At 42.4% G+C, this 26,849-nt stretch overlaps 1 protein-coding gene across 3 annotated transcripts in view; it reads right to left on the reverse strand.

The window, feature by feature from the left end:
- The window catches only part of fgf13a (fibroblast growth factor 13a), a gene marked incomplete at both ends in the record, with an annotated part of 159,332 nt that overhangs the window by 62,999 nt on the left and 69,484 nt on the right, over positions 1-26,849 (reverse strand). The window lies entirely within an intron of this gene.

Consider the following 26,849-nt stretch of genomic DNA (forward strand, 5'->3'; position numbering starts at 1 on the left):
ACATGTTCTTTATTAAACACATTTCAAAGGGTGCAATGTCTTCTAATTATAACGTCTCTGTGATTCACACATCTGTATTTCCTTAACTTGTGAAAGCCTAATTAATGGCTTAGCTGACCATTTTACTCAACGAAAATAACACATTTGAAACCAAAAATGTTACGTTTTCTTGCAAGCAACACAATTGTACAACAAACTTTTGGGTTTAAGAAGTCATGGGAAGAGTGGTGATAGACACAGGATGGATCCCATGTATTTTTAAATGGTTCTGTACTGGCTCTTACAGGCTTCCCACATTGCCTCCATTGAGTCGGTCAGTGTAAGCTTGGCTTGCTACCATTGGTGTGGGAAGTGAGGACGCTGGCGTCGACTGTTCACTGCTTCAGTTCCCAATGTATGAATGAATGGACCATTGTAAAGCACTTTGATTTTGTAACTTGCTTAAGGTGATATTAAAATGACATCCATTATTACCTATTTATGGAGGACTCTCCTCTTCCATAGTGTAGCCTAAAGCCACTTTTTGCCTGAGGAAGTTCTGCCTAAAGTAAACCCACAGTGGAAATTGTGCCTGCGAGTCCCACACGACACGAGTCCCCCTTGTAGCCACATATAAATATGTATATTAGATGTAAATCTGTACTCTGAAGACACTCTGGACCACACTAGCATCTGTTTTCTTCACAGTCTCATCTCTTCATCAGCCATCTGAGCTGAAGGGTCGAGGGCAAGCAGCAAATTGAAATTCCTCTCATTCTTGCCTCTGTACAACTTCTGCCTGCTGTCTCCCAGTGACCTGAAACCTAATATTCTCCCTCTCCATCTCTTTCTGTCTCTCTCTCTGCCGCAAGCTTCAGACAGAAAAAAGGAAAGGAAAAAAGCATTGGCTTTAATAAAGGATGAGAGACGGCGAGAGAGAGAGAGAGGGAGAGAGAGAGAGATTGCATCAAGTCATAACAGGAGAGGCCCGCTTAGGCTTAGTGTGTTCTTAGCATGAGCCTAGGGGGACATTACTATTTTGCCTGAGGGGCTCAGAGGGCTCTCCTCTGTTTAGACCCTGAAGCCAGACCACTGTGCCACCCGTTAACCACTCTGATCCTATAGCATCCCTACTCTGGGTATGTCGTAGTGGGTGAGCGTTTCTGTGAAGATAGACGATCTACAAGCTCCCGGCGCGTCGTTGGGAGCTTTTGTACATTGTCTGACTCCGGTCAGAGACGTACTAAAGGGTTTAAGTGGTTAAAAGGCAGAGGTTATGCTTTCATAATGAGGTTAACCACCAATAAAAACTGGGCTAGATCTTGTTTGGAGAGGGGGAATTCAACCACTTAAGCCCTATAGGCTGTACTGTACACTACTGTACATCATAGGACGGATAGTGAAAACAGCATATCAGCTATTTTCGAAAATCTTTTGAAAAAAGACCCCTCAACACACAAATGTTTCTTGATTGAACAAACCAATATAATGATTGTGTTGATAAAAAAAAACAATGTATATATTTTGAATGATATGCCCACAATAGGGACACTGTTGCCTTTTGACCAGGGTCAAGTGCATGCGGTCTCAGTGGACAACGCTCTGGCAGTCATAGAACCAGATCAGCAAAGGTCGTCAAGGGCATGACATCATTGCCTTGTGACAACAAAGGTTTACATGTGATTATTGTGATGCGATGCAAGAGTGCGGTCTAGCCAACGCCAACTCCTGAACGGACTCCTGAATCGCTGCCCTCCACACACTCCTAACATCAGGGTCTTGAGCTCTACAGTGTTGTCAGCTACGCTGTCGCGCCGCAGTGCGTCTACGTAGGTCAGTGGTTTTCAACCAATGGTCCGGGGACTACCAGTGGTCCTTGAGGGGGTTCCAGGTGGTTCCCAGCTAAATGATGGAGAGTTCGTAACCAAATGGACCCTTATAGAGCTTTAACTCGAGTTTAAAATGAAACCAAATGGACCTGTATGCTTGAGATTTTTACTTTGAAATAATTTGAAGTTTTTTAAATATTTAACTTTAAACACCCAATGCATTGTCAATGTAAAAAGTGCAAACTTTGGCAGGCTACTAGAGCTACATACTTACACCTAGAAACACCGTTCAAACTTTATCATGTTCAGCTTACTGTGGAAATGTTTGCCTGAAAATGAATATTTGAAATGTTTCATGGTTTTAGAGATTAACATTAACAAGGGTCTGTAAATGAGTTTGTTTTGATGAGGGCAAGTGTGCAGAACAAGAGAGACCAAAAACTTCAAAAATGGAGATTTATTCTCTTCTTGCAAGATGTAGATGACAAAATATAGTTAAAAATGTAAGGTTCAAAAATAGATAATCGACAAAAAAATGAAAGCAATAAACGAGGGCATACCTAAAGCAGGCATAAGGTAAAAGTACTACTGACTTCCATACCATTGTTAAGGACAGTTCTCAGAACATTGTGCCCCCAACTTCCCTATCTCTCCTCACAGAGACAAGAATGACTGAATGAAATACAATTTCATGAACTTAAATAGTGTGGGAGCTCCTCCCCTCATTGGATTAAACAAACTGTCCTTAGTCCAAGGAACACTACTCAACTTCAATTCAAGTTGAAAAATCAAGAAAACCTTTCACGATAACAATAATACAATTGCAACAAGCAGAAAGGTATTCTTCATATTAACTAACTTAATCTCCCTTAAATGGACAATACAAGCTTTAGTCCCCATACAAACTCCCCTGCCCAATGGTACGCTCCAATCACCCTGCTCCACACTATAAATTGAGCACCGGACACAGTTGTGATTCTTTTGGACGACCAAACAGGAAGTAAGTATTTGTTAGCAGTGATGATGACTTTAACTGCTGAGAATAAAATATGTTTTAAAACCAACCGACTCTGTTATTTGCAATCAAGGCATAAAGAATGAAATATTAGATGTGAAACAAACACTCCAAATACAGGTAGTGCACATGATACTAGCATTCAAAATGTTTGTTGCAGACCATGAGGTTATGACAAAGAGAAAGCAGAAAAATAAGGAACAAGTAAAACTTAAAGTGGCAAAGTTAGTCACTTTACCACAGGGGCACAATGGCAGACCCTCTTTTAGCTCTGGTAGGAGAGGGAGGGGCCCAACCTCTTCTTCACGCCCTCTTTTAGCTCCAGTAGGAGAGGGTGGAGCATAGATAAAGCCTGCCTCCAGGGGGAGGAGTTTAGGAAATTTACATATTAATTATATCATTATTTTTATTGTGTGATTTATTTTTTGTGTTTTTTTGTTCACCTTTTATTATACTTATTATTTTATTGAAGCTTTTAATTTTTTTATTTAGTTGACTTTTAGTTTTGTTGGAGCTTTTTGAGTTGTTTTATTTGAGTTGACTTTTAGTTTTGTTTGAGCTTTGAACCTACAACCTTTGATATATGAACCTTTGATTCATCTTTTGAGCCACGCTGGCATAGAGAGATAATCGGGAATGTTATATTTAACCCACCTTTTAGAATTCAAATGGACAGTGAAAATGTTGATCATGGGTTTTGAACCCCAGACCTTCCACATATTAACCCTTGACGTATCTCTTGAGCCATGCTGTCATGGAGAAATATCCCGGAAGGTAGTATTTAACCCACCTTTTAGAATTCAAATAGTCATTGAAAATGTTGATCATGAGATTTGAACCCCAGACCTTCCACATATAAACCCTTGACTTATCTCTTGAGCCATGCTGACATGGAGAATTAACCAGAAATGTAATATTTAACCCACCTTTTAGAATTCAGATGGGCAGTGAAAATGTTGATCATGGGTTTTGAACCCCAGACCTTTCATTTATAAACCCTTGACTCATCTCTTGAGCCATGCTGTCATGGAGAAGTTTCCGGGAAGTTAATATTTAACCCACCTTTTAGAATTCAAATGGACAGAGAAAATAGTGATCATGGGCTTTGAACACCAGACCTTTCATTTATAAACCCTTGATTTATCTCTTGAGCCATGCTGGCATGGAGAAACAATCGGGAATGTAATATTTAAGCGACCTTTTCGAATTCAAATGGACAGTGAAAATGTTGATAATGGGATTTGAACCCCAGACCTTCCATATATAAACCCTTGACTTATCTCTTGAGCCATGCTGACATGGAGAAATAATCAGGAATGTAATATTTAACCCACCTTTTAGAATTCAAATGGACAGTGAAAATGTTGAACTTGAGTTTTGAACCCACGACAACTTGGAAGTGTGTTAAAGAACAACCTAAATTGCAATTGTGGCAATTAACCCTAGTCATAAGAGGGTGTATCTAGTAGATTCAGTCATTCTGTCAGGGGTAGAGGTGTTTACTGTGGATTTTCATCCAGTGACCTGTCGGCTCTCCTCTTCACTTTAAATATAACCTCCAAACCACCATTAGTGTGAAAAGCCGGTTGGCGCAACTGTAAAGCAGAGGACTCACAACCTGAAGGTTGTGGGTTTGAATCTGACTACTGGAAAGTCTTTAACTTTGGTCTTTTTAAGGCGAAGAGCCTGCCTTCCTCGTCACGCCCTCTTTTAGCTCTGTAGGAGAGGGTGGAGCATAGATAAAGCATTACTGTTTGATCATTTTGAGGCATTTGTTATTGTATAATTGTGTTCTTTATTTATTTTACCTGATTGCAACTTGATTTCATCTAGGTTATTTATTTTGAGGCTTTTGAGATTTTTGTTGTTTGAGTTGATCTTTAGTTTTGTTTGAGCTTTGAACCTACAACCTTTGATTCATGAACCTTTGTTTTATCTTTTGAGCCATGCTGGCATGGAGAAATAATCGGGAATGTAATATTTAACCCACCTTTTAGAATTCAAATGGACAGTGAAAATGTTCATCACGAGTTTCGAACCCCAGACCTTTCATATACAAACCCATGACTTCTCTCTTGAGCCACAACAACTTGGAAGAAACAAGTGAAACGTAATTAAATAGTTAATCCACCTTTTAGGCGCGCCACAGACATATGCGTGAAAATCTTCTACTTATCGTATGAGAATGGCCACTGGGAACGCCGTACTAATGCATTGTCAATGGAAGGTTGTTTGGTGTTTTGTCGTTGCCGTGTCTCTTGGCCAAAAGACAGGCTGCGGTTGAGCTTGAGACAAAAAACCAAACAACCTTGCATTGACAATGCATTAGTACGGCGCTCCCAGTGGCCATTCTCAGACGATAAGATTCGATGCGTAACGCACATGTGTGAGTCCGGCCTTAGAGTTTGGATGGACAGTGAAAACGTAGCCTGCCGTTGCCAGCCTCTTTCACACACTTCGTCATGGGGTGGAGTTCAGTCGGGCTGGAACCCAGGCTAGTGAAAATGTTCCTTTAGGAACTTCGAACCCCAAACCTTCAGTGTATAAATCACATATTTATCCTTTAAGCCAAATTGGTCAGCAAGATTTAATCGACAATCTAATTAACCAGCTTTTAGAATTTTGTGAAAATGTTCTTTGTGATTGTTAAATCCTTAACCTTTGGTTTATAAACCCCCAGAATGATTACGCCAATGTGTTGTGAGGTTGTAGATCTGCTATTTTTCACTAATGTTCCCTCAAATGCACTTGATTTAACAATTTTTTTTTTTTTAAAGAACAAACAACAATCAACAAAATGCATTGCAAATAATGGCCCAGGCGTTTAAACGAACCATTTAAAGGAGAGAAAATATAAATAATCCCTCAGTATCAATTGCTCAGATGCAGAATTACCAGTGCCAGGATATGATCCCATGACCTTTTGATCATGAGTCAAGAGCTCATCCAACTGAGCTACCATAACCCACATTGTGTGTGTGCCCAATGCATTGACAAAGACATTTTATGTTATCCAATATCCATGTACAGTATATGTTTGCATAGAAAATTCTAAAGTACTGCATCATCGAACTATAGGAAGACTGGGGTTTGAACATCACGCCTCTGTGCCGAAGGACTGATCATTATTAGACCACTATACTACCTTTCAGGCACTCACAGCAAATATTCTGCTGAGTTTACTGAGAGAAGGTGTAATGATCAGACCCTCAGCACAGAGGTTCCAATTTCAAATCCCAGTCCTGCTGGTTGCTATTCTTTGACTATCTATCTCAATTATCTCTTGAATTAGGTGGTGGTGACTGGATTTGAACCAGCACACTCCTACTAATATTCACCAATGATCAAGTTTCTACCTTGTTTAGTAAAAAAATCCTAATATCAAACATATCATTTTCCAAATGTCTGTCTGTCTGTCTGTCTGTCTGTCTGTCTGTCTGTCTGTCTGTCTGTCTGTCTGTCTGTCTGTCTGTCTGTCTGTCTGTCTGTCTGTCTGTCTGTCTGTCTGTCTGCCTGAGTGTCTGTCACAGAGTTTCTCCTCAATGGCTGGAGCAATTGATCTGAAATCGCATCTCCATTAGCATATGAACACACCTGACATAACTGTGAAGCCCGTTTGTCACTTTCACAAATCATATGCTGTATATTAGCATTTTTATGGTGTATCTACTATCTATTCTGCATCTAGCATGAGGCTTATCTATTCTGCATCTAGCATGAGGCAACATGTTTAACCAGCTGTGTGTGTGTGTGTGTGTGTGTGTGTGTGTGTGTGTGTGTGTGTGTGTGTGTGTGTGTGTGTGTGTGTGTGTGCGCGCGCGTGCGGGGGGGTTGGGGGCTGGGGGGGGTGTCTGGCCCTGTTACAGATGTTGTCCAAAAATCATGCAGATCGGTACACAGTATCTCTATAGCCATTAAACCAAACGGGTATTTCTTACATTGATGCACCTACATATTATCATGCAAGCACCAGTTAAAGTTACTTTCCATCCCTCATATACTGTGTGCACAGTGCACACCCCATAACCCACACACTGCACATCATTTTGGAGCTCATATCTTTGGACGGGTAAGGGCTAGTTGTAATATATTCCAGCATAGTGGTGGCTGCCATCTTTAAATGGTCCATTTTGAGGGCTTAGCGTCCATTTTTTAGATTGACATAGAGCAATTTTCGATTCAGCAGCCCTTAAAACCCCTCAAACATGTATGTCATAAATTAACAAGATTTGCCTTCAGCACTTTAAATAAGCACCTTTCTAAAATCCTGCCTATCTATACTATAATTTTGCGAATGTCTGTCTGTCTGTCTGTCTGTCTGTCTGTCTGTCTGTCTGTCTGTCTGTCTGTCTGTCTGTCTGTCTGTCTGTCTGTCTGTCTGTCTGTCTGTCTGTCTGAAACAGCGTTTCTCCTCAGTGGCTGGAGCAATTGATCTGAAATCGCATCACCATTAGCATATGAACACACCTGACATAACTGTGAAGCCCGTTTGTCACTTTCACAAATCATATGCTGTATATTAGCATTTTTATGGTGTATCTACTATCTATTCTGCATCTAGCTTGAGGCACATCTATTCTGCATCTAGCATGAGGCAACATGTTTAACCAGCTGTGTGTGTGTGTGTGTGTGTGTGTGTGTGTGTGTGTGTGTGTGTGTGTGTGTGTGTGTGTGTGTGTGTGTGTGTGTGTGTGTGTGTGTGTGTGTGTGTGTGTGCAGGCAGGCGGGTGTGTGTGCAGGCGGGTGGGCGGGCAGGCTGGGGGGGGGGACAGTATCTCTGTAGCCATTAAACGAAACGTGTTTCTTACATTGATGCTCCTACATCATGCAAGCACCAGTTAAAGTTACTTTCCATCCCTCATATACGGTGTGCACAGTGCACATCCCATAACCCACACACTGCACATCATTTTGGAGCTCATATCTTTGAACGGGTAAGGGCTAGTAGTATAATAATATACAACAGGTTCAGGAGTCATAACAGTCAGAGAATGAAGACTTGCTTAAGCTTAGTGAGTTCTTATATGGTGCTCATTACTGATAGACCAATGTGCCATATAAGGCAGAGAATATTCTTTTATATAGTAAAGCTGTCGACACAAACTGGGATAGACTGAGACTTTTTTTTGTTTTTGCTTTTATGCCTTTATTTGATAGGACAGTAGACTGACAGGAAATGGGGGAAGAGATGGGGAGTGACATGTGGCAAAGGTCGTCCGGATGGGTTTACATTTGAAAAAACAACAACACGTTTGCTTTGTTCTAAGTCTGATCTGCAGCTTAGGTGACCATCAAAGGCATCCCAATTCTCCAAAATGTCAAAGAATTGTGAAAATAGTTGATCTCCAAGGTCACAACATGTTACCTCTGCAAATTTTGCTACTCGTCGTATGACAAATCTTAATTGGTTAACCCATTTAGACCTGGAAAGCATTTGTGTCCCTTTAGATTTTAACCACTTTAACCATTATTTTATACTTATGCTATTCAAAAATAGCAGATAATGACATGAAAAGGTTTGAGAACCACTGATCATAGAAACATAGCTTTTTCAAAAACCTTAAAAGGATTTAGCAGACATTTTGTAGAAAGGGCCTCAGGTCTTAACGAAGCACATTGCAGGAGCACACATGACTTGACTGAACAATGGGAGGGTGTTTTGGTCAAGTCAAGCAGCCTGCCTGGCTGTAGGCCTGTATGTACACGTGTTTGCATGTGTGGGTGCAAACGGCGTGTTTCCACGTGTGAGCAAAAGAGACAGCAGGACAGAGACGAGAATGAGACCTGAGCTAAAGAGAGCAAGAAAGAGTGTTTTTTTTTCTTTTATCTCTCCAAAGAGAGAAAGAAAGAGCATGTTTTTCCTCTCTCTCTAGTACCTGTCAGCCATAGTCCCCCCCATATACGGTACAACCTCTCAACACTGATTATTCATTCCAACACAGGGGTTCACCTCACCCGCTTGCTTGCCTGCCACAAAATTAGATTTGGTTCTACGATGATGACTCGCTGGCGCTCTAGGCCCTGCATGCTGATGTGCAAGGAACCTGGCTGTGCACAATAGAGCGTGTGTCTGTGTGTGTGCGTGCATGTGTACATGTGTGTGTGTGCGGTAAGGACAGAGGGAAATGCGGTTGTACAACCGCGGTGATACACTCTGCTGGAGGTTGTTAGTGAAAAAGATTCAGACATGCGGCCCAATCGAGTTACTCGCTGCATCATTGCTCATTTGACAAACACCTGCAGAGGGTAATGGAATGGCAGGGCACACATTGGTGTACCACAGTGCATGCTGGGGGGGGGGGGGGACTGGACTGATGACGTGATGAGTGAGGGAATGTGTAAAATAACCACTTTAATAGAACACTACTGTAGGCAATATACTGTACAGTATAGAGTATACAGTATGTCTGCCTCACCTATTGTGAGGCCATACTGTATAGCACACCACAACGTGTTATGTCATCATAATGGTTTCCCCCAGGAAGATTTGTTTTGATTAATAAGGCAGTCCCAGTTCATTGAGCAGTTCCACAATCTACTATTAAAGCTCTGCTCCTTTCCCACAGTTCCCTTTTGGATCCTTTTGGATACGTGTGGTTGAGAAACGCTCTCTCTACCGGGTCTAGCAGAAGGTCTACAGAAGGAACACAAGAGTGCTGGGAGTGGAACTGGAAAACAAAGCTTAGAAGTCACTACGAGTCATATTCATCATTGTTAAATACACCAATTTAGCCTGGATGCTTTGGCTTGTATTTATCTAGTGGTGAGGGGTTGGGGAAGAAGAGATTTCCACAGTGCATAGATCAGTGAGTTGGCAGTAAACAAGCCAAAGCAGTTCAGGAATAGCCTGGACATTTTCCAGACATTTACCCACCCATGAGGAGCACGTACACCTTATTGATCTCTAGCACAGCACCAAAAATAAAAGCAACGAGAGGAGGAGTCAGACAAACCTGTCTGGCTACTACAGTGTAGCACATTCTTCAAACTTGATCACGCCTTTGCAGCAAAATAAGACACCATCAAAACATTGAACACTGGTCAATAATCTTGGTTTCATGTACCTCCCTACATCCTTGGAAGAGCCTGTTCTTCTCAGGGGCTGGCAGGGAATAAGATAGGAGAAAGCGGGTGTCCGTATGAATCCCAGCCAACATCATCCCTGGCTGGCAGGCTGGCACACTGCCTGGTGCCCCTTGAGGCGAGACGAGCCATGGCTTTACAGTACATAACCCCCTCGCTGCCTATTATGATGACACACAGACCCAGCTAATATGGCTTTATGTGTGTTATAGTTGAGCCAGAGCCATTTCTCTGTCTGGCGCAAGCCTATATCCAGAGGACAACCACGCATCATGGGTCCGTGCGATTATTTGTAACGAGGAAGACAAAAGAACATGTCAGAAGGGACTAACTACTTGAACCCCAGCATCCCTGTTCTAGGGCTAACAATCGGCAGAATTAGCAGATAGATCTACAAGAGATTGAAGGAAAAGCCCAGAGCAGATCCTGGACAATCAAGGCACAGGGCCTGAATAACTTGAATAAGCAGAAGTCTAGTAGTGGTTCCCAAACCTTTTAGCTCGAGGCCCAAAAGAGAAAATAGACATTTTCCCGGGACCCAAGCTAGTGATAGCAGATCTACAAGCACACAACTCGTCGCTTCGCTCCGCGTTGTGAGCTTGTAGATCGTCTATTGATTTATTAATGTTTTATTTTTTGTATAAAATAAAGTTTTGAAATAATAAAGGGATACTTATTGGTGACCCATAAAGATATGTCTGCGACCCACATACAGTATGGGTCCTGAATCTCCTGACCCGCAGGGTTTCCTGCAGCACTTTATTGGCCAGGCGGGCCACCCGTCCTAAAATCTCTAGCACCCGGCCAAGAGTCTGGTGAAAATTATGCAAAATAAACGTGCAAAACAAACTATACTTTTGCGTTTGTGTTTCTTTAAGCTCCTCCTGTGTTGAGGGCAAAAATAAGAATTAATCAAAATTAAGAGACTTAATTTAATCGAATGAATGAACTATTTAAAGGGATATTTCACTTTCAAAAAACTTTTGGTAATTTTATCATCTAATCAGGCTTTTATGAACACCCTGAACAGTTTTTAATTAGTTGATTGAATATTTAGATATTTGATGTAAATGTTACCAGGCCCTCCAGGCCCAGGGCCTCTCCCCACACACACCCATTGTAACTTCAAACTTCATTTTAACCATGATAGATTCATTAAATACACCCATTATTTTTTCTAGTGACTCATAATACCCGCCTAATATGTGAGCAGGCCGTGTTTTTTCGATAACTTTTTTCATTTATTTTTAATTATTTTGTTGTATTTCATTTTTTCCATTTTCCCAAAAAATTATTACAAATAAATGAAAAAAGTTATCGAAAAAACACAGCCTGCTCACGTATTAGGAAGGTAAAATGAGTCCCCAGAAAAGATAATGGGTGTTTTTAATGAATCTATCATGGTTAAAATGGAGTTTGAAGTTACAATGGGTTTGTATGTGGAGAGAGGCCCTACCACTGCTCCCTGTTGAAAGTGGAATATCCCTTTAATTAACTCTTTTCAGCGTTTTTGCGCATGCAACGCGCGCCAGAGCCCCCCCCCCCCCCCCCCCCCTAACCTACCACCTGGCCAAGCCTTTTTCCTGCAGGAAACCCTCCCGCTGTTCGGGAAACGGTGGTCTAGTCTCTCAAATCTCCCCTTGCCAAATCATCAGTCAAATAATAATGATGACGAGGCTCACACAGCTCAGACACTGAGCAGGGGAGCTACAGCTGAGCATTATGAAACTCTGGGTGGGGTGATTCGTCTCAGCCCTCCTGGCTTGTTTTCTCATAAACATTTTGAAGAGAAATTGGAGCGCCCCGCCAAGCCAAACGAAGGTTTTTTAAAAGGGGAAAAAAGGGAAACAAAACAGAAATGAGGCAAGAGCACAAATGAGTTTTAAATGGATATATGAAGGCTGAGGGTATTGATTCGTTCTGGGGACTGACAGTGACAGCAGCTCAAATAGCTTTTCCCATGCATGGGAGCAGGGCCTGTCAGATGAAGCACGTCATTATAACGCCAGATGACAAAAACGTCTTTTTTTTTTCTTTTTTTTAACTCAGGTGACATAGAGGCTGAGGGTTATTTGTTTATTTGTATGTGTGTTGTGTGTGTGTGTGTGGGGGGGGGGGGGCTTACTTTTAGGCTTCTAGGGGGGAATATCAAGGGAATAAAACATTTTATTGAGCAAAAACAGGGCAGGTGGGAACAGTCAAGACTGGGTGCTGGTCTATCGCTGTTCTCGGGCGGAAACCTTGTATGTCCAAAACCGTTTGTTTTTGTACTTATCAGAGTGAAAAGTGCTGTGTTCTTGTAGATCTGCTATTTCCACTACTTTTGTGCGACAGTCTTGTATGATGAAGCGGGGCTTTACTTTACGGGAAAAGAAAACGTAAAATCTGAAACCTGGAGATACGAGGTTTCTGCCCGACAGTGACGCTATGTAACGTGGCTCGGTGGAAAGGAGGCGGCTGATGGATGACCCGCAGAAGCATGCCGCAGAGCTGGCTCCCATCCAAACACTTGTGTTGGTGAGTGATGTTTAGTGGGGCCTTGTGGGCTTCCACAGCACAAACAATGGCCTGTGTGTGCCGTGCGTGTGTGTGTGTGCGTGCGTGCGTGTGTGTGTATGCGTGTGCGCGCGCGTGTATGTGCGCAGTAGCGTCAGTTCAGCAAAAGCTAGGGTATGGCAAAGATGGGTCCTCATGGAAAATAGGCATTACATTTTGGATAACACGGTTCTATTGTGAAAAATTTATTTTCAACAAAAAAAAACTTTGGTCAGACTTTGGTCAGTTTTTAAATCTGGAAACAGATTTCAACATTTCGCTGTTGTTCTGGCGCCACATACAGGGGACCTATTTGCCTATTGGCTGTCGCGGCCCCCCAGACAATGGGGGGGAAGGGGGGAAAAGAACTGCATTAGAGCCAATCGCAGGCGAGTTTAACACTCCTCCAGACTATGGGTTACAAACGGCAACGGGAGCCAGTGAGAAAAGACTCTGCAGCTGTAGATCGGCTATCATTCTTTGTGTTATGCAACCAAATGTTTATGATACAGAGAGAATCATACACCTTCATTGAAACGTAGTATGTACAGTAGGCCTGCAGCTGGCTAGCCTGCTTGTGATAAATAAAACAGAACAATGTGAAGCCATGTGACTCTTTTTTTTAAACTCGAAAGTCGGGGGGACGAAGATGTGCTATTCTGTCCATATTGGCACTAAGCTAATATAACGGCGACCATGGTTGGGGATATAATATGAGAAGTGTGGAAAACGTCATCAGACAAGGCAGAGGTAAGAAACACTCCCCCCTTCTTCATCAATTTGTACATTACTTGTCTTCATTCATTTCAAGTGTTAGCTAGCCGTTAGCAGCTAACGTGCTAACGTACAGATAAGAGTAGAGATTACAGATCGCTATGTCACTAATGACTGTAATGAGCCCTTGTGCTCGCATTAGCGGCGGTGTGCCCACTCGTCTGTGGTTAAAATAAAAGATACAGTTTCGCTACTCACCAAAACAAAGACGGATTTAGAGAGTTGAAAGCCTACTTTACTTAGTGGGAACATTCAAAGCCCCCCACGTCACGTCTAAAATACACTTTTTATCCAGAGAAGATAATATTTCACCGGAAGGCAAAATCTGGTCAATGGACATTTCTATTGACAAGATCTGTAGAGGGCGGTGTGGAGTAACTAAAACCTCCTTAAATCCGTCTTTGTTTTGGTGAGTAGCGAAACTGTATATTTTATTTTTACTACGGATGAGAGGGTGCGCAGCCTTTCCTGCCTCGCAAGGGCTCATTGGTGACATAGCGTCAAGGAGAACTCATTATGGATCAGAGCTGGTTATGAATCAGCGCCCGTCGCCGTAGCGTAATAGTTTCAAAGTAGAAGGATACAAAAACAACTTTTTATGGACGACTTTGGGGTAAGTATGTGATTTGAAGGAGGATATATATATTGATGAAATGAATAGTTTCAAAAACGCTGCGTTATTCTCCGCATGGAAGACAGGCTCATGTTTCTCTCCTCCTGTCCTGTTCTCGCAAAAAGTACTCAATTGTTTTACTTAAAGGAGCTATAGTCAACTTTTTCTTGAAAAACGGATGCTAAAATAAAAATAATGTTTCGAAAATATTTTATAAAAAAATAAGCTTCATATATGTGTTTCAATTAAAAAATTACCACAAAAAGCGGAAATATAATGATAAAATAATCATTTTGGTCCTTTGTTTACATTTACAGGGCCCGTAAATGTAAACAAAGGACCAAAATGATTATTTTATCATTATTTTCCGCTTTTTGTGGTAATTTTTTAATTGAAACACATATATGAAGCTTATTTTTTTATAAAATATTTTCGAAACATTATTTTTATTTTAGCATCCGTTTTTCAAGAAAAAGTTGACTATAGCTCCTTTAAGTAAAAGTATCAATACTGCAATATAGAACTACTCTGTAAATGCAGTGGAGTAAAAGTACAATATTTGGATCCGAGATGTAGTGAAGTAAAAGTATTGGAAATTGGAAACACTCAAGTAAAGTACAAATACCTCAAGTGTACTTATAAGTACAGTACTTGAGTAAATGTACGTAGTTACTTTACACACCAATGTAAAACCAGAAAGGGCTAGCGTTTTCCACGCTTTTTTCCACCACTGGAAAAATTGCAGCGTTTTCTCTTCTCTTTCTTGTTAATTCCCTCAATAGAGTTTAAAACGACCAGTTCTACCGGAGCTAGCATTAGCCATTAGCCAAACTGTGGACAGTGGAGAGAGGAGGAAGGAAGCGTGTTGCCAGACTTATGGGAGAGAAACAAGCAAAGTGGTATATAGATCATAAAAAGTGCGCTCCCCTCCTTTACTGTATGGTGAATTGACAACGTAGTGTGTTTGTGTCAGCCGAGCCCAGGGACGGATTAACCCCCGCGAGGGCCGAGCCCAGGGACGGATTAACCCCGGCGAGGGGCCCCCCTAAAAAAGGGCCCCCCCTTTTCAAAAAAAAAAAAAAAAAATCAAACATTTTTTTTTTTTTCAAAACATTCTTTTTCCAAACTTTTTTTACACTAACTTCAACACACCAATCCACCAGATTTTATATTGACTGTGTGTCAATTCTTGTTTACACAGGTTTCCACGGTTTCTTGTGCTGAATATGGCAGCCTGGAATGGTTTTTCAAGTGCAGCTAAACTTAGCATGTTAGTAAACGTGCCACAATTAACAATAATGCATTGCACCTGTGCAGCTGACCTGCGGAACCTGGTAATATACCATTTTGTCAAGCTGGGGAGAATACAAGTGTGGAGAATATAATTAGAATACCTTGTTAAAGTGACCATTATGTTAAATTTTGCATTTGTAGTTATTTTACTGTAATTTAACAACATAATAACCAGCGCAGATAGACAAAAGACATTCATGGATTTATATTTAAAAGTAACTTTTATTTTCCCCCCTGGACCCAGGGTATGGCAGCTGCATACCCCTGCCATACCCAATTGACGCCCCTGTGTGTGCGTGTGTGATAGGCAAAGGATGGCATTCTGGAATTGGACATTCTGCAGGATTCCCACGAGACAGGGCTAAATGTGGCTGCAAAATGAAGCACGTAGCCTCATTTCACCACCGCTTCTCACCGGCGAGGGACACAAAACGCACGCGCGCGACGCCGCGGTCTCTCTCAATCTTGCAGGCTGTCAGCAGCCCCTCCGCTAACCACGTCCACAAGCCTCTGACTCAGCAGTATGCCTCATCGCACCGTTTAAAGCGTTAACGGTTGTTTACACTTGGGGACAATCTACACGCTTCCCCTGTGTCAGCCCCTACACCCCCCAAACCAACTATGCTGTCAGGGAACAAATCTGCTTGTTTCTGTTTAAACGCCACCCATGGGAGCACTTAAAAAATGCAACAGGGTCTTTATAGGTATACTGAGCAGGTCACCCCCCTTGACATGTAGCATAAACATATCCTAAAATAGTCCTACTCGATCATCATCACTTAAGGCTCATTGATAGGCTGTGCCAGTGAGAGCCTCCAGCGACAGCCTGCTTTTGGTGAATATTTAATCTCTGAATGGTGACGCAATTCATTGTAAAGTAGACCGCCTGGACACTGGGCACTCATTCTATTCTGGTCATGGCGAGTAGTAGAGGTCACCTCGCTTAGACCAGTGGACCACAACGTTTTTATTTTCTTTTTTTACAAGTTACATCAAGTTTCTGTTACTTCATTTCCTATTTTTCTCTCTCTCTCCAACTCCATTCAGAAACAGATTTTAGTGCACTGTTAGACTAGGAAATTAGATTGGGGTCAGTACAAACACTGTTGATGGCCTACAAGGCAACCCAAGCAACCCCCGGACCTTCGAGGCGTGAAGTGCCAGCAGCACTTCATAACTGTTCTCATTACTTTCACTGTAGAGCTGGGGAGAGTGCAGACAGCCAGTGATGGGAAAGGTATTCACATGTTTTACTTAAGTAAAAGTAGCATTACTGCAATGTAGAAATGATCTGTTACAAGTAAAACTCCAGAAAGTACCAAAAGTAGAAAGTACTCATTGTGCAGCATGTCCTGTTTCACAAGTTTCGAATGAATACAAATGTATAAAAGTCTATTGCAACGCATTGTGAGCTTGTAAATTGAGTATATTCAAATGGCCGGAATTTATATAGGGCTAAAGTGGGTAATATATGTTTTGTAATAATCAAAATCTACAAAGTAACGAGTAACTAAAGTTTTCAAATAATTGTAGCATTGAAAGTGCAATATTTGCCTCTGAGATGTAGTGGAGTAGAAGTAAAAGTACTGTCTAGTAAAGCAAAAATACCTCAAAAATGTACTTGAGTATATGTACTTAGTTACTTTACTGCAGACAGCCACATGCCTCCTCAACTAGACGTTTCTTTTCACCCAACAGCGAGGAGTTTCACCGTCCAGAAGAGCATAACATAATATGTAGGTTCACATTATCTACCAAGCAGTCACTAGTGTAGGACACAATCTCCTGGCAGCCTCCCACCTGCAAACTCTGCCAGTTGTGTTCATTCAATTGGTGGGCCAGTCTGGAAGCACCACAGCTGAGGAATGAACCCCGGGTCTCTGAGGTGATGGGCGAGTGTTTGATGCCTACGCCACACAAAGACGCCCCTCACCCCTACTTTGTTGTACAACAAAACTCAACTGGACAACAGCCAAGAGTAAAGAGAAGTAAAAAATGTCTTTGCCAAAACATATATTAAGTGCATAAAACGATTTAATGCAGTGTGTCTATCTCTGTCTGCCTCCATATCTACCTTTGCAACACACACTATTTGCACACTCCCTCTTTCTCGGAATAAAGAAATGTTTGCCTTGCGTTATGTGGCTGTCACAGAGTGTGCTGGGAGGAGGAGGGCAATTGGGAGAGAAAGGCTAATTAAATAGACCGTGATGGAAGGTAATAGACCCAGCTACTTGACTCTGGTCCCCTCGCCCCATGGGCCCCACAGCGGTTCCTTGTTAATGTTGTGTCATACACACCCACTGCTGCCATTTGTTTATCCCTTGAGGACAGAGGCCTGGAGGAGACAGAAATTAATTCCGCATCAGCATTGTTCTTATTTCTTTTTGCATGCCTGAAAGCACGAGGGACAAGTGTTTTATACTGTGTGTTTGTGTGTCTTTAACTGTGTTTATTACCCAACAGTCAGTGGTGGGAAAAGTACTCACAATCTTTACTTAAAGGAGCTATAGTCAACTTTTTCATTGTAGGGCCGACACTTTGTTTACATCCTAGTCTATAGACTAGAATGTAAACAAAGTGTCGGTCTGACAATGGCCAAAATGATTATTTTATCATTATTTTACGCTTTTTGTGGTCATTTTTGAATAGAAACACATGTATGAAGCATCCGTTTTTCAAGAAAAAGTTGAATATAGCTCCTTTAAGTAAAAGTATCAATAATGCAATATAGAAATACTCTGTATGTAAAATTTGGTTGAGTGAAAGTAAAAAAGTATCAGCGTCAAAATATACTTAAATGTATATTCTACCACTTTTTCGAGTCACGTGTTCAAATACTGGATTCTGATTGGCTAAATTCCGGAGGTTATGAGAGGACAACTGCCGCAAAGTTGTGTGTCCGAGATCAATGCGCCTCAGTGTACATCCGGGGACTTCAGGAGGTAGTCGGAACACCTTTCCCCCAACCAACAAATGAAGGTCGCAGCGGTCCTATGTTTACTAACGTGCGTACTATCGTCGCCGATTTATTTGGATCCAATGCAATCCGCCAACTTTAAAGCCCCTTTTCTCTGAACCTATGCCTTTCTGGAAGCGAACAGCCTCTATTTACGGCCGGAACGGTGCTTTTAACTGACGTTAGCTTAGCTGTAAGCTAGACGCATGGATTAGTATGGAGTTGGCGCCATCTGTTGGTGAGTAGAAGATGTTGTTGGTGGAACTATCTGCTGTCTCGCGGAAGTTTTATAGGCAATAATGATTGTAACTTAAGATCCTTGCAAGTTACAACTATGTGTTTTCTTTCATGTATAAGGGAAAAAGTGGTAGAAAAGCTATTTACCACTCGGGGTCGGACATTATGCTCTGATAATGTCCTGTGTTAGGGTGTTATCGGACTCGGCTTCGCCTCGTCCGATAACACCCTAACACAGGACATTATCAGAGCATAATGTCCTCTCACTCGGGGTAAATTGCTTACATCGTTTGAAACTACAGCTCACAGATGCGGCGCAACATGAACGCAGTCTTACCTTGATGAGGATACAGTATGGATGAAATCTTGCCGATTCCGATGTAGGACAATTGAGGGCTCCTCCAAAGGACAGATTCCCTTCAGTAATCAATAAAGTTCTGATGAACATGATCGTATATTGGCGGATTCCCGCTTCATCGTTTTACCTCGGCAAATGTGAGTGAGCAATTGTTTAGTAGAAAGGGCATAATATCCATTTCAAGTTTTATTAGCCTTGGGGTTAAACTTTGTAAATTAACTTCTTATTCCCGTTACACGAGAGAGTAGGCTATATTTACCTAACGCTCAGCATGACGGACTCACTTGCGTTGATATAAAAGTTGTCAAGTGGGTGCACGCCACCGTGTTCTAAGCTTGTAGATCTGTCCATTTTGAAGCGTGATGACATTTATGGTCTGACGTCAGAGTTTATGGTCGCCTTTTATGGTGTTAAATGGTCCACACGGGAACGCGCTTGTGACAGTCAGGCAAAAATTAGTTACGCCTGCGATGCGCACAAATGAAGGCGTGTCGCTGTTACTACATGTCATCTTTTCGACACCCGACTCTAACCCTCACCCTAACCCTAACCTCCGTGGAGTGAGTCGCTAACCCTCCGGTCGAAATGATGGTCGTTCGAAAGAGCGCGATTTCCCCACACGCCGTTTGGTGAATCGTACATTTGTACATTTATTTAGGCACCGTTTACAAACAGCTCAGTGAATCAGGCCTATTGAGTGTTAAAACTCCCCACCACAGCCAGGCTGCGGAGGCACCGACGCCTTGTTATCATGAGCATCACTTATTCATGCTGTTTCTATTTACAGTACGCGTTGACTTACATAAATAGATGGCGCTAAAAAAGAGAGAAAAGGAAAGAACAAGCGAACGCACTTAAGCTGTTATTGGAGTGCGAGTGCATCCGGGGGGATGTGTGTTTGTCTCATGTCAACATTGCAGTAGCAAGCAGGGCTCAGAGTGAGTGAGTGAGAGAGAGAGAGAGAGAGAGAGAAAGAGAAAGAGAGAGACGTGAGGTGACGCTCCGGTTATGAGGAAGGACGTGGGCCTCGTGAAATGTAATCACACCGTGTTGTCAACATAGCATGTTAAAGCCATTGTACTGAGCAAACAGCCAGGAAACGGACAGGCCCACTAACTGTCATGCTTGTGTCTCCATCACAGAGTAGATAGCATTATACGTTTGTTCTTTTTGCTTTTTTGTCAATAAGTGAGGGCTGCTAAACTAAAAGGACCTCAACTTGGCTGGATGTTTAAGCCTCCATCAGTTATTTTCAGTACCCGACAGAGAAGTATCTGCAATGTAGAAATACTCTGTAACTCTGTAAGTAAAAGTCCGGAATTCAAATTGTACTTGAGTAAAAGTACATGTATGAAAGTTTTGGCATCAAAATGTACTACTGTAAAGTACCAAAAGTAAAAGTACAAAATGTTTGAAAATAGCAGATCTACAGTTTCACAATGCGTGAGTAGAAGTAAAATTATTGGAAATTGGAAATACTCAAGTAAAGTACAAATACCTCAAAATTGTAAGTAAATGTACTTACATACTTTACACCACTGGTATATACAGCATGTATATATTAAGTTAATGATCCCATGGAGAATGGGGCGAGCTGGTGTTCCAAGGGTTTCAGTAACATACATTGAGGAAACACAGGGAGACAGTAGCTACAACATCTACACTTGTGTTTACATTTCTGAAAGTCTGGAGGCGAGGCTCAGAGCTGGATAAATTCCACAGCAGGCCTGGTCTGTCTCTCTGGGATTGGGGAGCGTGGGCGAAATCGAACAGTTTAGCGAGGGAGGAGAGTGTGTGTGTACAATCTGACTACATGTTTGACAACAGAGAGACGATGTGCCTCTAGAGTTTGGGGTTATTTAAAGATGTCATCACCATACACGGAGTGTGCTGGTACTGTATATTTAGGTGTGTATGGTAGTTTGTGTCAGTTTTTATGTATATCCCATTTAGTCCGGTAACCCCTATACTGTACGTACTGTAACTATACCTTTCAATCCTGAACCCCTTCTTTTGGGGTTATTGTTGCTATGTACATCCTGCAAGCCAAATGACGTCATGATGACGTTATGATAACGTCCTCCGTTGACTCTGGTGGCGTTCAGAACTAGGCCAGATCACAGCGCATATGAGGATGATCTTGACGTCATTACCAGGACGTCATATGGACTTTTTTGTTTGACAGGATTATTGTTATTGTTTGTAATGTTAGTTGAAATATGAGCACGTAAAGTTATATTCTGGGACATATCTGACTAGTTATTTATCTGGCCTCGATCGGACCCTCTCTGATTAATCCAGGATGTCCGTTTTCGTGGGCAGGATTTATGTTGGTTAAAATCAGGTGATATTCTAGGCCAGATCTAACTAGTCATGGTTTGACTTGATCTGGCCCCAATCGAGACGTCACTGATTGGTCCAAGTGCTGACCGTGCTTGCTGGGCAGTATTTAGCAACATTGACATTTTTGTTCTTCAGAAAACGCAGGTCAGAATTTAGAAGGCGTTCTTTTTTTTCTTTTTATTTTAATTATGGATGGAATTCATATAGATCTGCGCTCTGGACACTACCTTAATCTGTGTGGTGGAGAGAGACACACAGAAAGAGAGAAAGCAACCGCAGGAGAAGACAACGAGTGACATGGTATTTAAATGACAAGAGAAGAAGAAGGAGGCCGACGTGGCTGAGTCACGGCGCCGGAAGACAAAACGGACCGATAGGCGATAGAGTTGGACAGGCAGGTATTGCTGCTCCCTCGAGCTCTGCTGAGCTGAGCTGAGAATTGAACTCATTTTCCGTGGACACCGCGGCCCTCATTCATGGCCTATCAATGTTTTATCTGTCATCAGATATATAGCTTGCTGCCCCTCTCAGCTAGCGGTGCTGTGTAGAGCCCCAGAAGGGTTCAGAGCAGACACCCAGGCAGAGGTGTGAAGTAACTAAGCACATTAACAACTTGGGATGCCATTATTTTTGTAATTATTTGGATACAGAGTGCCGCCATTCACTGCGCTTTATTTTGAAGAGCCCCGGAAGCCACGATTGTGTCCATGTTGTGAAAATTCACTAAATGAGGGATGTAGACCGGGATGTTTACTTTCACACGGAAAGGAAACATTCTAACCGCGGCCGAGCGTCGCGGTCCAGTGTCGCCGTGAAAAAAAGCGTTTCTCGGCGATCGAAGTTTTTGGAGAAATTGGGATCATGGGATATGACATTTTCTTGCTCACTAGCCGATTATTATTATAAAACACACAAATTTCTGCCATTTGTACATTTTTAACATTTCTTTTATACATTTTAAGTATAAAATGTATACATTTGAAAACTTGAAATGTGATGTTCTGCATTTCTACTTACTTTTAGCTTTTACTACTTTTACTACTGTGAGTAGTTTTTCCACCCCTGGTGCATCAGAAGGGTTCAGACACTCAGGAAATATATATATTTTACACCCCCAAATATGTATACATTTGGCGGATCCACTGGTGTAGAAAACCATTCATCACCGCTGCATACAGTAGATGTGTTGAAATGTTGTTACCATGGTTACAACTTAGTGATATATTTCACCTTCTAAGAAAGCACATAAGGAGGAGCGCACACCTAAATAGGTGAGGTGCTGACCACGCAGATAACAATGGAAGAGAGGAAAGAGGCCGCACACTCTTCAGCCACGATGCAAAAAATAGTTGCGGTAAATAAAATATTTTGCATCGTGGCTGAAGAGTGTGCGGCCTCTTTCCTCTCTTCCATATTTCACCTTCTAAAAAATATTCGAGGTAAAAGCATGACTGAGTGAAAATGAGAAATGTGCTATACTATACTGTATTGTATAATACTAGAAGCTGGGCCGCCCTTCGGGCGGCCCAGCGTCTAGTCGGCGACCTGGCCAACTCGGGAACGATGTAAATAGAGAATGAATGCCCCGCCCTTTAATGCAAACCCCATTATACCTGTTGTCATAGGACCTGTTTTGACCATCTGTTTGCCTGTGTCCATTTATGCCCATATATGGAGATATCTGTATCTGTCTGTCTGTCGGCGTCCATTTTATGTCCATATATGGAGATCACTGCAGATATAGTTCTGGGTCCATTTTATGCCCATATGCCCATATATGGAGATATCTGTCTATTTGCGTCCATTTTATGCCTGCCCCACCCTTTAATGCAAACCCCAATATACCTGTTGTCATAGGACCCGTTTTGACCATCTGTTAGCCTTTGTCCCCACCCTTTAATGCAAACCCCAATATACCTGTTGTCATAGGACCCGTTTTGACCATCTGTTTGCCTTCTGTTAGCCTTTGTCCCCAACCTTTAATGCAAACCCCAATATACCTGTTGTCATGTTGGCGACCTGGCCAACTCGGGAACGATGTAAATAGAGAATGAATGCCCCGCCCTTTAATGCAAACCCCATTATACCTGTTGTCATAGGACCTGTTTTGACCATCTGTTTGCCTGTGTCCATTTATGCCCATATATGGAGATATCTGTATCTGTCTGTCTGTCGGCGTCCATTTTATGTCCATATATGGAGATCACTGCAGATATAGTTCTGGGTCCATTTTATGCCCATAAGCCCATTGCCTGCCCCACCCTTTAATGCAAACCCCAATATACCTGTTGTCATAGGACCCGTTTTGACCATCTGTTAGCCTTTGTCCCCACCCTTTAATGCAAACCCCAATATACCTGTTGTCATAGGACCCGTTTTGACCATCTGTTTGCCTTCTGTTAGCCTTTGTCCCCACCCTTTAATGCAAACCCCAATATACCTGTTGTCATGTTGTCATGGACCCGTTTTGACCATCTGTTTGCCTTCTGTTAGCCTTTGTCCCCACCCTTTAATGCAAACCCCAATATATGGAGATCTCTGCACACACAGTACCGGTTGCGGAAAACTCTGATGTCAGACATCAGCTCCGCATTCGGGGATTCATTTTATGCCCATATCTGGAGAACGCGCGTGCCGGTGGGAAGAACGGTTCTCGAGATTCACATACATACATACACATTCACAGAGATTTTTTGTTGACTCCTGGCGTACGTGATGTCAGAGCCTTTTATGAAGTGATGTCACAATGAGTCAGCGATTGTGCCGATTTCCTCATTTTATGCCCATATCTGGAGAACGCGCGTGCCGGTGGGAAGAACGGTTCTCGAGATTCACATACATACATACACATTCACAGAGATTTTTTGTTGACTCCTGGCGTACGTGATGTCAGAGCCTTTTATGAAGTGATGTCACAATGAGTCAGCGATTGTGCCGATTTCCTCAGGAACAGCCTGATGTTAACAATCAGCTCCGCGTAAGGAGATTCCGAACGTTTCGCGCCGCTTCGGGAAAACCGCATGCCGAGTCGGGCCGAGGCCCGGCACTGCACTCCGCGCCGCAGCGGGGAACGCGCGTGCCGAATCTGAAGCCGGTGGGACGAACGGTTCTCGAGATACGCGGATTACAAACAAACAGACAGACAGACAGACAGAGATTTGTCGCATTTATAGATAGATATGGTCTGGCTTGAAAAGGATTTATGTAGCATGTAGACATGTAGGTTTTGGGGATTGCTCAGCGTGTGGCTTAACTTGTAGCTAGCTGCACAGTGGATGCAGGCTGTAGCAGTGTTGTGGAGCAGCACTGATTCTAAACATAAACCCCATAATACAGAGAGTGAGAAAGAAAAAGAGAAGGAATAGGAAGGAAGAGGGTATAATGTTATATAGGGGCGGCAGTGGCTCAGGACGTAGAGCGTGGCCACTTCTCAGTTCGATCCCGGACTCCCCCAGAGTTAGTGTCGAAGTGTCCTTGAGCAATACTCTGAACCCCTAATGTGCAGGTTGGTGCCTTGCATGGTTTCCTCCACCATCGGTGTATGAACGTGTGTGTGAATGTATTGCACAATCATCGTAACGCGTCTTGGATAACGGCGCAGTATAAATGCGCCATTTACAATTTATATCGATGCTGCCGGGCAGAAACCTCCCATCTAAATAGTCGTACTTACTTTTTGTGGGTTTTCTTTGTGCGTGTGTGTGTGTGTGTGTGTGTGTGTGTGTGTGTGTGTGTGTGTGTGTGTGTGTGTGTGTGTGTGTGTGTGTGTGTGCGCTCCAGGGTATTACACAAACTCCATCCACATCAGGCGTGGATGTTAATGACGCCCCTGTGTGGACGGTTTACGTAAGAGAGGTACCGTAGTCTCCTCTCCTTCCTTTGTAAACTCAGTCACGTCCAACTGGAGCTGCAGCCAAACTGAATAATGCATCTGTACTTCTTCAGCCAGACCTCTCCTAGTGCACGCATGCATGCACGCACGAACGCAGGCACACACACACCCCTCTTTATCTCTCTCCCCCTTTCTCTGCATCTCTCTCTCTCTCCCCCTTTCTCCATCTCTTTATCTTTCCGACTATATCTGTTGATGCATCTCGTCTTGCTCAGTTGACTCTCGCTTTCAGCTTTCCCTACAAGTACAGAAATAGATGCGCGTTGGCTGTTTGTGTCCTTCCAAAGATCCAACTCACAATGCCACCACAGGTGAACAGGTCTATAAAACGAGCACAGCAAGGTCATAACAACAAGACCATTCCTCATCAGAGGCAGCAGCGCACACACATTTTACAGCTTGCTGAAGAAGTATACAGTACTGTATTTATAATTTGTATCTTACCGATCTTGACGTCTGAAAAGGAAAGCACTTTTGTTGCAATCTTAGCACTCTACCATGAGAGAGAGAGATCGGCGACATATGAAGCAATCATGCCTGGTTGACTGACAGTGTAGTAGTACAGTACAATAGCATGCTGGAAGCACACAGGGATCTCAGTGCACTGCACTGCACTGTACAGTACTGTCCTCTGTCTACCAAGACTGATGGAATAATACACACAAGGTACACAGGCGTGTTCTCATGCTTCTGCAAGCTCCAGGGAGAGGGGGAGATGTTTAGGAAACAGTTAAGGAATGGTACAGGGTGGGTGGGAGAGAGGGGAGGCAAATATGAGGTGGAAAGGAAGGTCAGAAGGAAAGGAAAGGAAAGGAAAGGAAAGGAAAGGAAAGGAAGAGGAAAGGTGTAAAGTACATACTTTTGCCTCATATCAATGTGAAATCCACAGTGGTGGAAAAATTACTCAAATGTTTTACTTAAGTAAAAATATCAATACTGCAGTGTAAAAATACTTTGTTACAAGTAAAAGTCCGGAATTTAAAATGTACTTGAGTAAAAGTACGTAAGTATTGGCATCAAAATATACTTAAAGTACCAAAAGTAAAAGTACAAAATCTTTGAAAATAGCCGATCTACAAGCTCACAACGCGTCGCATCGTGACGCGTTGTGAGCTTGTAGATCGGCTATTTTCAAATAGCCTAGGTATAAAAATAGGGCAAAAGTGGATTAATGTATGTTTTATAATATAATAACTTATATCTGCAAAGTAACTAGTAACTAACTAGTGTTCAAATAAATGTAGCGGAGTAAAAGTACAATATTTGGATCTGAGATGTAGTGAGTAAAAGTAAAAGTAAAAATATTGGACAATGGAAATACTCAAGTAAACTACAAATACCTCAATATTGTACTTATACCGGCATATATCTAACTACTAGAAGGTTGGAAGTTAAGGAAGGAAGGAAGGAAGGAAGGATTGGGAGAAAGTAGAAAGTAGAAAGTAGAGGTTTGTGAATGTGGGGGTAGGCTGCAGTTGAACAAGTGAGGGAAGCGATAACTGATGCTTAAGTTGTGTACTTTCATGACAAAATTACTATCATTATCATCAAACATCCAATATGGATGTTTTCAGGGTAGAGTAGGGGAGGGATATCATGCCATTTTCATAATGTGCCAAACTGCATGTACATTGCCAACCCATTCTCACTCCCTTTGCTTCACCCTCCCGAGGCCGTGTCTTTCTTTCCTTTGCTTCACCCCTGTGAAGTTTTGGGAGTGACTATTGCGTCTAGGGTGCGACGGAGACGGAGAGTTTTTGGACGAGACAGAGTCTTAGTACGCATGCGCCGACATGTGTTTACTGGAATATTTTTCACTGACGGCCGTCACGGGGAATCGAACCCCGGTCCCTGGATTTGTATCTCCACGCTCTACCGACTGAGCTAACCAGAGTGACTGGAAAGTTCCTTTTTTTTTGTGCTTTTATCTTTGACAAAA

Source organism: Nannobrachium achirus (genome assembly GCF_963921795.1).
Source record: "Nannobrachium achirus genome assembly, chromosome: 17".
Classification (NCBI taxonomy): Eukaryota; Metazoa; Chordata; class Actinopteri; order Myctophiformes; family Myctophidae; genus Nannobrachium; species Nannobrachium achirus.